At 41.7% G+C, this 14,231-nt stretch overlaps 1 long non-coding RNA gene across 1 annotated transcript; it reads left to right on the top strand.

Annotated features, from left to right (window-relative positions):
* Window positions 1-214: 214 nt before the first annotated feature.
* LOC126990587 (uncharacterized) lies at window positions 215-12,369 on the top strand. Its single transcript, XR_007744570.1, has 2 exons — window positions 215-322; window positions 11,265-12,369. It is a non-coding gene; the product is annotated as an uncharacterized LOC126990587 (long non-coding RNA).
* Window positions 12,370-14,231: the final 1,862 nt, after the last annotated feature.

The raw sequence follows: 14,231 nt of genomic DNA, 5'->3' as shown, positions 1-14,231 counted from the left end.
GCAGTGTTATGATCTGCATGTCACTGATTAAATCCCTTACACGGGCAGCTTCTTCACAGTTAACAAGTTTTCTGTTGCTTTCTCTTTGGGGTTGCCATTAATCACTTACCCATTCTTCCTTCCTTTTTTTTAAAGTGTTCGGCTTCCTGCAGAGCCTCATACACATGCAGGTGTCCATGGCGGTGGGGCTGCGGAGGCATGAACGTGTCCCTTTGTATCCTGGTCATGCCTCACATCATGGGCATGGAGAAGATGTCATCCATATTTGGAGCCAATTCACTCATTCTTTCCATCTCCATGATCATATTCGGTCCTTTGTTCGGTAAGCATAAAGGAGATAAAACAATGAAAAGTTCATTATGATCAAAACAATTTCAGGTTTTCTTGTGTCCGCAACTTCAGAAAAAAAGTTGAGAACCAAGATTTGCTGAGTGGTATTAATTGTTCGAACAAGTGTACTATTATATTATCTTTTGATTGTAAGGGTAGGCAGGTAGACATCTGCCTAAACGTGCATAAGGCTGCAAGCCTATCAAAGACCCTCCTGTGTCCTCACTTGCCGTTTCCTTATTTTCTTATTAACTATTAACACCAGAGAGTACTTCAGCATGTCCTTTAAAGAAAAATTCTCTTACTTTCTACACCTAACTACATACACGGAATAAACACACCATTTCCTCAAAATTTATCTACACTCATTATGGCATTTAAAAATTCTGCCACGGAGTCCCAATCTGGGGAGGGGACCGTAAGTGTTCCCAAGTCGGACCCCACTTCTGAAAACGACCTAAAGGGGTGTCTTAATAGGCCTTCTAACCATTTCTTCATCAACTTCTGCAACATTCGTGGTTTTCGCTTTATTTTCCATTCTGTGGAACACCATCTCTTCTCTATACCTCATCTCTTCCTAACCGATTTGAACCACAAGTTTTGGAGACTACTGACAATAACCTCAACTCTTTTATTTTTTTTTTTAGGTGATGTCTTTGGTGCCGGCAGGCTTTTTTGAGAAGCGTCTTGGAAGACCCCAACCCGTTAGTGACACAGACGAATTTTATTTATAGTAGCTGCCATGACGTATGACTTGCTTGGCCCATGCTGCCTCCCAGTGCTCCTTTTGAATGAAATCGCTAAAGTTAGGGTTGATTGAATATTGGACAGCATGTGAGTAATCCGCCGAAAAAAAAAGCTTTGATTCAAGGGAACGTCGCCTACTTTACTCTTGTTTGAGAACATCAAAATTCAATCCATACTTTGGTTTATTTATGCAACAATCCTTTTGTAATGAAGTATCATTCCTGTGCTGGCTGAGTAAAACACGTAAATCCCGTTAATAATAACGCAAAAGTACGTAAAAATTGAACCATCACTTTACTTGAGCCGTTCTTTGAGAAGGGTTTGCTCGTTGTCTCTTGAAGGAGTAACTATTGTAGAACATTTACTGTGGACTCCTTTTTCACTAATCTGCATCTCTCCGTATAATATTTTACTTCCAAGTACTCTATAAAACTGTGAATTTGAGGGGAAAGGAATAATGAAAAATGTGTGAGACTAAATATATTTATTTCGCTCCACATAAAAAAAATAGAGAAAGGTTTCCTCTTTGTGCCAAAAAAAGATCACTCAAATCTATTGAGGCATACCAAAGTTATGTCCTTCAAATTGGCAAAAAAAAAAAAAAAAAAAAAAAAGTTTTGAGATATAGGGCATTTAAAGTTTTAGGCGTAGCTGAGTGCACCATTTAAAGTCATGTATTAGGGTTGCCTACGGTCGCAATATATTTATTTATTTTGCTAATAAAAACCCCTTTAGAAACAGGTTTTACCACGAAACTTTGAGAGACTATTGCCATCATCACAATCATATTTTAGAAACATATAACTAATTTTCGTCAAAGCTCAGAAATTATCGTACATATCAGTGCGACACCCCCTCAAGCACACTTGTTCTTATGCTGTCAAGGATAGAGAGGCAGCTCACAAAAAGTGCCTGAGCCTTCGAACTCCTGCCAATCATCATCTCTACATTTCTGCCTTGAATCTCGCCAAATCTATTCTTCGATCTATCAAAAAATAGTCCTTCATCAATAAAAAATGTCTTAACCATATTTTCTCTTAACTCTTTCAGAGACTTCCAGCATATAATTATAAACATCTCTACAATTTTACTTCTTCATCTTTCCTACCTCTCTTTAGTCCTGGTAACTCATAGGTGTCACATCTGTCTCTAAAGCTGAACTCCTCCCTCAAACTTTCTCTGAAAATTCTACACTAGATGATTCAGGGTACATTCCTCATAATCAACCCCCGCTTCTAACTCCAGTATGCCTGTTATAAATTTCTTAAGGAGGAAGTTTTCTATTCCCTCTTTGGTCTGAATCCTCAGAAGACTTATGGATCCGATAAAGTGCCTCCAATTTTCCTTAAAAACTGTGCTTCCGTGCTGACAGGCTGCTTGGTCAAACTTTTTGTCTCTGCCTTGCAACATTTACCTTTCCCTTCTGCTGGAAGTACGCCTACGTAAAATATGCATCTAAGGGTGATCGCTCTAATCCTTCAGACTACCGTCTGGCACAAATCTTTTCGTTCTAAACTACCTCCCACAGAGTCTCTCTCTCACACACACACACACACACACACACACACACACACACACGTACGCACGCACGCACGCACGCACGCACAAAAAAAAAAAAAAAACGTATTCAATATATCCTTGTGACAAGGAATCGTCCCTTCGGATTGGAAAAAGGCTAACGTGACACCGATTTTTAAGAAAGGAGACAAAAAATTACCAGGTAATTACAGGTCCATTAGTCTAACTTCAGTTGTAGGTAAGCTACTTGAGAGCATAATTAGAGACAAAATTGGGAGTTACCTTGAAAGCCACTCATTAATTGGGGATTCACAACATGGCTTCCGTAACAAAAGATCCTCCCTATCAAACCTATTGACCTTTTATAACGATCTCTTCTCAGTTTACGACGTAACCAAATCATTAGACATAGTCTATCTTGATTTCCAGAAAGCGTTTGATAAAGTCCCACATCATAAATTACATTACAAATTAAAGCAAATAGGTATTGACGGTCAAGTACACCAATAAATCGCAAATTGGTTGAGCAACAGACAACAAAGAGTGGTGATTGATGGATTTAACTCAGAGTGGACGCCAGTCACTAGTGGCGTCCCTCAGGCCTCTGTTCTTGGCCCAGTGCTCTTTATTATTTACATTAATGACGTGGATGTTGGACTCAATAATCGCATTAGTAAATTTGCAAACGACACAAAGATTGGTAACTCGGTTCTCACTGACGAAGACAGGCAAAACCTCCAAGAGGATTTGCACAAAGCTTCAGCTTGGTCGGAAAGATGGGAGATGCCCTTTAACGTAGACAAGTGCCAGGTCCTTCAAGTTGGAACAAGAAATAAGAAGTTCGATTACGAAATGCGCGGCGTTAAACTCAAAAGCGCTCAATGCGTTAAGGACCTGGGGGTCAAAATCGCGTCAAACCTCAAATTCTCACAGCAATGCATCGATGCAGCAAATAAAGCGAACTGAATGTTGGGCTTCATTAATAGAAACTTTTTATTCAAGAATAAAGATGTAATACTTCCGCTCTACAGTAGTTTAGTCAGACCCCACTTGGAATATGCGGTACAGTTTTGGTCTCCTCACCATGCAAAGGACATTGCTAAATTAGGCGTTCAGAGTCGGGCAACAAAAATGATCCTTTCCTTGCGCAACAAATCCTACGAAGAAAGGCTTTCCACCCATAACATACTTAATGGTTTTACGAATGTAGACAGATCAAAATTGTTTATGATCGATGACACTTTGCGAACGAGGAACAATGGCATAAAACTCAAATGTAGACAAGTAAATTCAGACTGCACCAAATTTTTCTTCACCAACGTTGTAGTGCGAGAATGGAATAAGCTCCCGCCTTCAGTGGTCCAGTGTAACACGATTGACTCCTTTAAAAACAAGCTCGACCGTCACTTCCTTCAATTTAATATTAACTAGAGTTGAAATGCAACGTTTTGGAGCCATCTGATTAGTGTATATAGAATCACTTAGGTTTAAGGACAGACCACCTAGTCTGGACCATGGGCTCTGTGTGGTCTGATCTTCTATGTAAATAACTCTCTCTCTCTCTCTCTCTCTCCTTTATCTTCAGTTTCCTCTCAGGTCGATCTTTCTCTGCTGTGGCAGACGGTTACTGTGCTACCCCTTAATCTATCAAGAGTGGTATTCTGCAAGGTTATGTTCCATCTTCCACTCTCTTTCTCTTATCTATTATTGGTCTTTCCAAAACAAACTGTTGTTTTTACATCTATGCCGATGACTCTACTCTGCATTACGCAACACCGTTGAACATGCAGAAGACCCTCCAAAGAGGAATTACAGGACTCAAGGCTGGACGCTGCAAAATGCTTAAACACTGGCCACGTTATATTTTCTGAATGGAGCAGAATCAACTTAGTATCCTTCAATGCTTCAAAAAATCAATTTATCCACCTGTCACCTCGACATTATATCTCAATATCTATTCCTTATTCTTCGATAACACTCAGCTCTCTCCTTCCTATCTCCTTCCACAATAGGCATTATCGGTCTATCCTAAACTCAAAATAACTGGAAACTTCCTATCTCACTCTATGCTACATCAGCTTCCTCGAGGTTAGGCGTTCTGTATCGACTCACCAGTTTTTCCGTTCTATCCATATACTGTGCAAGACCCTTGTACGTCCTCGTAAACATTTGAAACATTTAATAATTGCCGAAAAAATTTAGTTACATTAGTTTGCATCTTTGAAGGCCAACCTTTATAATAAGTATAGCTTTTCAGGCAAAGTGTAAATGAAATAGCATAATAAACAAATCATAAGAAGACATAATAGAATATGAAAAATAAATAATAATAGATAGAAACAAATAATTCAAAATACAAAAAAGTGCAAAATACAAATACACAAATACAAAAGTTGTAAGCAGGTGATAAACAATAGATAAGGTGAGCAATGTGTAGAAGAGAACAGTACATCACTTATGAGTTAGAAAATAATATTTTCTAACTCATAAGTGATGTACCTGTACCCCAAACGTTCACTTGAAAATCTACCCATATATTATATGGGTAGATTTTCAAGTGAACGTTTGGGGTACAGGTAGAACCTTTATAGAAGTATCAGTTTCAATGTTACAATGTTTTCCTTGAATCAGATGATACATGAGTATATACATTATAGACAAAATCCATATCCTGGGTTAAGTTTAAGTTGCATTGACGTGCTTTAAGGGTGAAAATTGCAAATCATAATTATGGCTATGTTCAATATGTATCCAAAATATTTTCTTATAGTTTTCTTTTGAAAATATTGAGAGAAGTTACATACAAAGGGGAGTGAGTTCCATATGGCGGGGTTGAGGTATGTGGTAGAATGGCGGAAAAGTGAAAGCCGGAAGTTTTCACGCAGTCGAGTGGAATATTGATGGAAACGAAGGGAAGTAATAATTTGGATTTGGATGGAACTTGTTGCTTCAATATTTTTGTACTTTTAAAAAGAGGACCAGTATATTCCATATAAGCGCTCTTTGTAATAATTCTAATCGTCTTTTTAGTTGTAAATTTAAACGATTTAAATGAGTAGCATAAGTAGTGCTCCAAATGGGGTTACAATACAAGAGATAGGGATAGATGTGGGCATAGTACATAACTTTAAAATTTCGGTTGGCATTAAAATCTTTAAGTTGATATAGCATGGCAGTGCCAATGAATCTATGCGGTATGCATCTAATGTGACGGGGCGGGCTCAAGGCTCTTCGTCTCATCAACTTCCCTCGTCTTTTTTAGCTTTTTCTGCCTCTTAAATTCCGCAGCAATGTTGCCTCACTTTCTATCTTCTGTCGATAACTAACTTCATGCTGACTGCTCTTCTGAACTTGTTTAATTGCATGCCTCCACCCCTCCCGCGACCCCGCTGCATAGGAATTTCTACTCTAGACCATCCCTATGCTATACAAATCCCTTGTGCAAAAGTAAACTGGCATCTTCAATTTTTCATCCCTTTCGTTGGCTAACTCTGGTACAGATTTCTTTCGTCACTAGTATTTCCTCATGCCCACGACTCGAACTTTTTAAAGACACATCTCCATCCTAAATTCACCCTCTCTACTTGTCACTTATTTATATTTTTGTGCACCTTTTTTTTTACAGCAAGGGCACAAAACAAAAAGTAAAAATAAAAAATAAAATAAAACGCTAGGCGCTGCTTAAATAAACGCAAATAGAATAAGATGCCAAAAGAAAGGTCAATTTTAGGAGAAGAGGTGTCTTGACATTCCTCTCTTGCAAGAGGTCGTGATAGGCAGGAGGAAATACAGACAAAGAAAGGTTGCTCCAGAGTTCACCAGCAGAAGGGATAAAAGAATGAAGATGCTGGTTTACTCTTGCATAAGGGATTTGGATAGTATAGGGATGAGCTAGAGTAGGTTAAGTGCAGTGGGGCTGAGGGAGGAGGGGGGGGGGACCATGCAGTTAGCAAATTCAGAAGGGCAATCAGCATGAAAATATCGATAGAAGAAAGAAAGAGATGCAACATGGCGGCGGAATTTAAAAGGTGGAAGACTATCAGTAAGAGCAGAGGAGTTGATGATACGAAGAGACATATTAGAGTCTACTCTATCCAAGAGAGCTGTGTGCGTGGAGCCCCCCCACACGTGAGATGCATACTCCATACGAGGGCGGACAAAGCCGTTGTATATGGACAGCATCTGTGTGGAGGAGAAGAACTGACGGAGACGATACAGAATGCCTAACCTCGAAACTGATTTAGTAAGAGAGCAGCTATGCAGTCTCCAGTTAAAATTTTGAGTTAAGGATAGACTGAGGATGTTTAGTGTAGAAGGTGACAGCTCAGTGTTTTCGAAGAATAGGGGATAGGTGTTTGGAAGATTGTGTCGAGGTGATAGGTGAAAAAATTCAGTTTTGAAGCGTTGAAGGACCCAGGTTCCTCCTACCCCAGCAAGAAATGAGAGCAAGGTCCGAGGTTAAGCGTTCTGCAGCCTCCAGTCTTGAGTCTTATAATTCCTGGGAGGGTCTTCTGTTGAAAGAAGTTGAATAATACAGAGTAGAGTCATTAGTGTAGGAGTGGACAGTTTCTTTTGGAAAGATCATTGACGAGTAATAGAGAAATTTAGTAGGAGTAGGTAAGAAGACACCTACCGAATGGGCGTAAGTTTCTCCCGGTGAGGATACGTATATGGGAAGCGAGGAGGATGCTGAAGCCCTTCAAAGACCCTTTCCATATCCTCACTAACCGTTTCCCTTTTGTCTCATCAACACCAGTAGTTCAGCATGCTCTCTAAAGACAGATCCTCTCTCTTTCTACACCACACTACATTCACACAACATACACACCTTTTCCCAAAAATAAAAATTCAAAATGGCACGTAAACGAACTGACTCGGAGTCTCCGCCTGCGGAGGGGGGGGACCAGAAATTCACCCAGGGAGGACTCCCCTTCAGGCTACCGACTTGAGAGGTGTCCTGATAACTCATGAAACCTCCTTCTTATCAGTTTCTGCAACATTCGCGGGCATAGTTCTGATTTCCACTCTGTGGAACACCATCTCTCCTCCTCTAAACCTCACCTTCTCTTCCTCACCGAAAAACAGGTTTTTGAGGCTACTGAACGCAATCTCTACTCTGTTCCCTCCTACTATATCTATCCTAAATTTCAATTCAAAGGTGGATGTTGCGCCTACGTGCGCAACGACATCACTTGCTCTCGTGCCCACGACCTTGACTCTTCTGAATTTTCCACCATCTGGCTAAGACTTCATTGTCATTCTATTACTAAATACATCTGTGCTGCTTATCTCTCACCTAACTCTACTAACTTTGTGAAATTCTTTGACTACTTGAACTCTAAAGTGGAGCACATCTTGACTCACTCTCCTTCGCTGAAATCTCCATCCTAGGAGATTTCGATGTTCACCAACAGCTTTGGCTTTCATCCTCTTTCACAGACCAGTCTAGTGAACAAGTCTACAACTTTTCTCTCCTCAAGATGGTTAAGCATCCTACACATATTCCCGACCGTCTTGAAGACAGCCCCAACATACTAGACCTCTTCCTTACCTCTGACCCATCTGCTTACTATGCCAAACTGTTATCTCCGTTGGGCTCCTCCGATCACAACCTTATTTCTGTATCCTGTCCTATCGCTCCTGTACATCCTCTGGACCCACCGAAGAGGCGATGTTTCTGGCGTTTTGCTTCAGCTCGGTGGGACGAATTGAGGATGTACTTTTCCGATTTCCCGTGGAATGATTACTGCTTCCAGGAGAGAGACCCCTCTGTGTGTGCCCAGCGCATCACAGAGGTGATTGTCTCTGGAATGGAGGCATACATTCCACGTTCTTTCTCTACTCCTCATGCTAAAAAGCCTTGGTTTAATCATGCTTGTTCTCGTGCTATTAAAGATAGAGAGGCAGCTCACAAAAGGTACCAGAGCCTTCGCACTCCTGCTAACCATGATCTTTATATTTCTGCCCGGAACCGTGCCAAATCTATTCTTCAACTTACTAAAAGCTCTTTCATAAATAGAAAATGTCAAAACCTTGCTTTTTCTAATTCTTCCCGTGACTTCTGGCACCTAGCCAAAAATATCTCCTCCAATTTCACTTCTTCCTCTTTCCCTCCTCTCCTTAACCCTGACGGCAGCACCGCCGTCTCATCTATCTCTAAGGCTGAACTCTTCGCTCAAACTTTCTGTAAGAACTCCACCCTGGACGATTCTGGGCATATTCCTCCTACTCATCCCCCCTCTGACTCCTTTATGCCTGTTATTAAGATTCTTCATAATGATGTTTTCTATGCCCTCTCTGGCCTCAACTCTCAGAAGGCTTATGGACCTGATGGAGTGCCTCCTATTGTCCTTAAAAACTGTGCTTCCGTGCTGACACCCTGCCTGGTCAAACTCTTTCGTCTCTGCCTATCAACATCTACCTTTCCTTCCTGCTGGAAGTACGCCTTCGTACAGCCTGTGCCTAAGAAGGGTGACCGTTCCAATCCCTCAAACTACCGCCCTATAGCTTTACTTTCCTGTCTATCTAAAGCTTTTGAATCCTTAACCGGAAGATTCAAGAGCACCTTTCCACTTCTAACCTTCTATCTGATCGCCAGTATGGGTTCCGCAAGGGGCGTTCTACCGGCGATCTTCTTGCTCTCTTAACTGACTCTTGGTCATCCTCTCTTAGCCGTTTCGGTGAAACTTTCTCTGTTGCGCTAGACATATCGAAAGCCTTTGATAAAGTTTCGCACAAGTCTTTTCTTTCTAAACTACCCTCTTTCTGACTCTATCACTCTCTCTGTTCCTTTATCTCCAGTTTCCTTCCGGCCGTTCTATCTCTGCGGTGGTAGACGGTCACTGTTCTTCTCCTAAACCTATTAACTGTGGTGTTCCACAGAGCTCTGTCCTATCACCCACTCTCTTCCTGTTATTCATCAATGATCTTCTTTCCATAACAAACTGTCCTGTCCACTCATACGCCGACGATTCCACTCTGCATTATTCAACTTCTTTCAATAGAAGACCATCCCAACAGGAAGTACATGACTACAGACTGGGGGCTGCAGAACGCTTAACCTCAGACCTTGCTATCATTTCCGATTGGGGTAGAAGGAACCTTGTGTCATTCAATGCCTTAAAAACTCAATTTCTCCACCTATCAACTCGACATAATCTTCCAAACACCCATCCCCTATTCTTCGACAACACTCAGCAGTCACCTTCTTCAACATTAAATATCCTCGATCTACCCTTAACTCAAAATCTTAACTGTAAACTTCACATCTCCTCTCCCACTAAATCAGCTTCCTCAAGGTTGGGCGTTCTGTATCGTCTCCACCAGTTCTTCTCCCCCGCACAGTTGCTATCCATATACAGGGGCCCTGTCCGCCCTCGTATGGAGTATGCATCTCACGTGTGGGGGTGCTCCACTCACACAGCTCTCTTGGACAGAGTGGAGTCTAACGCTCTTCGTCTCATCAGCTCTCCTCCTCATACTGATAGTCTTCTACCTCTTAAATTCCGCCGCCATGTTGCGACTCTTTCTATCTTCTATCGATATTTTCACGCTGACTGCTCTTCTGAACTTGCTAACTGCATGCTTCCCCCCCTCCCGCGGCCTCGCCTCACACGACTTTCTAATCAAGCTCATCCCTATACTGTCCAAACCCCTTATGCAAGAGTTAACCAGCATCTTAACTCTTTCATCCCTCACGCTGGTAAACTCTGGAACAATCTTCCTTCATCTGTAGTTCCTCCTGCCTACGACTTGAACTCTTTCAAGAGGAGGGTATCAGGACACCTCTCCTCCCGAAACCGACCTCTCTTTTTGGCCACTCCTCTGTACTCTATTCAGGAGCAGTAAGTAGCGGGCTTTTTTTTTCATTATTGTTTTCCTTTTTTTTCACGCTCTTGAACTGTCTCCTTTTCTGTAAAAAAAAAAAAAAAAAAAAAAGAGAGTGGGAGATGGGAGCCCTGCGGAACACCTCTGTTGATAGGCTTAAGGGAAGAACAGTGACATTACCACAGCAGAGATAGAACGGCCAGAAAGGAAACTGGAGATAAAGGTACAGAGAGAGGGACAGTTTAGGAGGGTAGTTTAGAAAGCAAAGAGCTGTGCCAGACCTTGTCGAATGCTCTCGAAATGTCTAGGGCAACAGTGAAAGTTTCACCGAAACGGCTAAGAGAGGATGACCAGTAGTCAGCTAGGATGGCAAGAAGATCACCGGTAGAACGCCCCTTGTGGAACTCAGACTGGCGATCAGAGAGAAGGTCAGAGGTTGATAGATGCTTATGAATCTTCTGGTTAATGATTGATTCAAAAGCTTTAGAAAGACAGGAAAGTAAAGCTATAGGACGGTAGTTTGAGGGATTGGAGCAGTCACCCTTGTTAGGCACAGGCTGTATGTAGGCATACTTCCAGCAGGAAGGAAAGGTAGATGTTGAGAGGCAGAGACGAAAGAGTTTGACCAGGCAGGGTGTCAGCACGGAAGCACAGTTTTAAGGACAATAGTTGGCCTACGTAACACCTAAGAGTTTTTTTTTCCTTTGAGCTGTTTCCTTTACTGTAAAAATATAATGGAAGGTTATTTTTTTATAAATAACCACAGTTTTTCTTAGGCGATATTTTTTTAAATAATTGAGATCATTCTGAAACTTGCTATCTAGTCATGTGTTCCATTGCAGGCTTTATCAGGGACGCCAGTAGGAGTTACGTCGCAAATATGCTGGCGATGGGCTGCTGTGGGGGTCTGAGCGTCCTGCTTTGGTGCTTCATGCCCGCCGCGATGGCCTACGACGAGAGGAAAGAGGCTGAGCAAAGGAGAGAAGAGGAGAGAGAGGAGCTGACTGAGGTGTGAAGGATAGATATATAGATAGATAGACAGAATGTATATAAGTAATAACAAAATTATGGATATACAATGCATCCATTGTGTTGACCCATACTTATAGTATCTGAGAGGTTTATTATCACTTCTTTTATAATGCTTATTATAATGCTACGAACATTTATTATTTCTTACTACCCATCACTGGAATCGAACCAATGCGCTGGCGTCATTGCCTTCGATCCTCGCCACCCTAAGGTCTATAAGAAATGAGACAAGTCACCCATATGCCTTCCTCCCCCAATCTGGCTCTGTATGGCGGTAGTTGTGACTTTATCAGACCAGAGTGCGTTACTTATATTAAGGCAGATTGCTTTCTACCCAGAACAAGAATCAAGGCAATGTATTGGCGTTGTTGCCCACCCCGCCATCCAGGACTCCATCAGGACCGAGGCAGGAGAAGGTAAATGAGGAAGAGGTGGAGGATGATGGAGAAGGGGAAGAATTGATAAGAGGAAAGCGTAGCAGAAAAAAAAGATACTGAGGTAACAGGAGGAACTGAAAATATGATACAGTCGTAGAGAGAAGAGGAAGAAAAGGAAAGGAGTAAGAAAGTTAACAAGAGGCATACAAGAGAATTATTATCATAACGCTCAAGAATATTTCAACAATGTCGATTTATAACCTCATTCTACGCCCTTCTCCATCATACAAACCCACTGTCCTCTCAATACCTGTATGATGGGACAGCACTCAGGACTCATTGTCTTGTTAGGTATTCCTCTCATCACCACCGACTCTTTGGTTACTTCTCCTCCTCCTTCTCTTCAGCCCAGAGGCACAGAGGAACAGCAGTCAACAGCTTCTCCCAAACCAGCGTGAGTTTATCTGTGGTCGAGAGAGAGAGAGAGAGAGAGAGAGAGAGAGAGAGAGAGAGAGAGAGAGAGAGAGAGAGAGAGAGAGAGAGAGAGAGAGAGAGAGAGAGAGAGAGAGAGAGAGAGAGAGAGAGAGAGATTTACATAGAAAATCAGACCACACAGACCCCATGGTCCAGACTAGGTGGTCTGTCCTTAAACCTAAGTGAATCTACACTAAACAGATGGCTCCAAAACGTTGCTTTTCTACTCTAGTTAATATTAAGTTCAAGGAAGTGACGGTCGAGCTTGTTTTTAAAGGAGTCAATCGTGTTACACTGGACCACTGACGGTGGGAGCTTATTCCATTCTCGCACTACAACGTTGGTGAAGAAAAATTTGGTGCAGTCTGAATGTACTTGTCTACATTTGAGTTTTATGCCATTGTTCCTCGTTCGCAAAGTGTCATCGATCATAAACAATTTTGTTCTGTCTACATTCGTGAAACCATTAAGAATTTTAAAACATTCGATCAGTTTTCCTCGGAGGCGACGTTTCTCAAGAGAGAACATGTTAAGGGTGGAAAGACTTTCTTCGTAGGATTTGTTGCGCAAGGAAGGGATCATTTTTGTTGCCCGACGCTGAACACCTAATTTAGCAATGTCCTTTGCATGGTGAGGAGACCAAAACTATACCGCATATTCCAAGTGGGGTCTGACTAAACTATTGTAGAGCGGGAGTATTACATCTTTATTCTTAAATAAAAAGTTTCTTTTAATGAAGCCCAACATTCTGTTCGCTTTATTTGCTGCATCGATGCATTGATGTGAGAATTTGAGGTCTGACGCGATTTTGACCCCCAGGTCCTTAACGCATTGAACGCTTGTGAGTTTAACGCCACGCATTTCGTATTCGAACTTCTTATTTCTTGTTCCAACTTGAAGGACCTGGCACTTGTCTACGTTAAAGGGCATCTCCCATCTATCCGACCAAGCTGAAATTTTGTGCAAATCCTCTTGGAGGCTTTGCCTGTCTTCGTCAGTGAGAACCGAGTTACCAATCTTTGTGTCGTCTGCAAATTTACTAATGCGATTATTGAGTCCAACATCCACGTCATTGATGTAAATAATGAAGAGCACTGGGCCAAGAACCGAGCCCTGAGGGACGCCACTAGTGACCGGCGCCCACTCTGAGTTAAATCCGTCAATCACCACACTTTGTTGTCTGTTGCTTAACCAATTCGTGATCCATTGGTTTACTTGACCGTCAATACCTATTTGCTTTAATTTATAAAGTAGTTTATGACGTGGGACTTTATCAAACGATTTCTGGAAATCAAGATAGACTACGTCCGATGATTTGGTTACGTCATAAACTGAGAAGATGTCGTTATAAAAGGTCAAAAGGTTTGATAAGCAGGATCTTTTGTTACGAAGCCATGTTGTGAATCCCCAATTAATGAGTGGCTTTCGAGGCAACTCACAATTTTGTCTCTAATTATGCTCTCAAGTAGCTTACCTACAATTGAAGTTAGACTAATGGGTCGGTAGTTACCTTCGTATTTTTTTGTCTCCTCTCTTAAAAATCGGTGTCACGTTAGCCTTTTTCCAATCCGAAGGGACGATGCCTTGTTTCAAGGACATATTGAATACGGTTGTGAGGAAGGATAGTATTTCGCTCTTTGTTTCTTTAAACAGTATAGGATATACTTTATCGGGTCCGGGACTTTTATTTGTTTTAAGTGAATGGAGAGCTTTAAGGACTTCATCGGTTGTTATTTCAAAATTAGGCAATGCATGCTCGAGATTTACATTAGTACTGGTGTTGGTGGTAGCGGGAGGAAGACTGTTAGTATTAAACACCGAGGAAAAGTAATTGTTTAAGAGGTTTGCAATGTGTTGGCTGTCAGTCACTAGTGCACCGTCGCTGTTTGTTAAAGGTCCAATTCCACTTCTGATCGCCTCTCTGTT

Source organism: Eriocheir sinensis, unplaced genomic scaffold (assembly GCF_024679095.1).
Source record: "Eriocheir sinensis breed Jianghai 21 unplaced genomic scaffold, ASM2467909v1 Scaffold179, whole genome shotgun sequence".
NCBI classification, from domain to species: Eukaryota; Metazoa; Arthropoda; class Malacostraca; order Decapoda; family Varunidae; genus Eriocheir; species Eriocheir sinensis.
The sequence above is the reverse complement of the archived record's forward strand: the minus strand, read 5'-3'. Positions and strand labels throughout refer to the sequence as shown.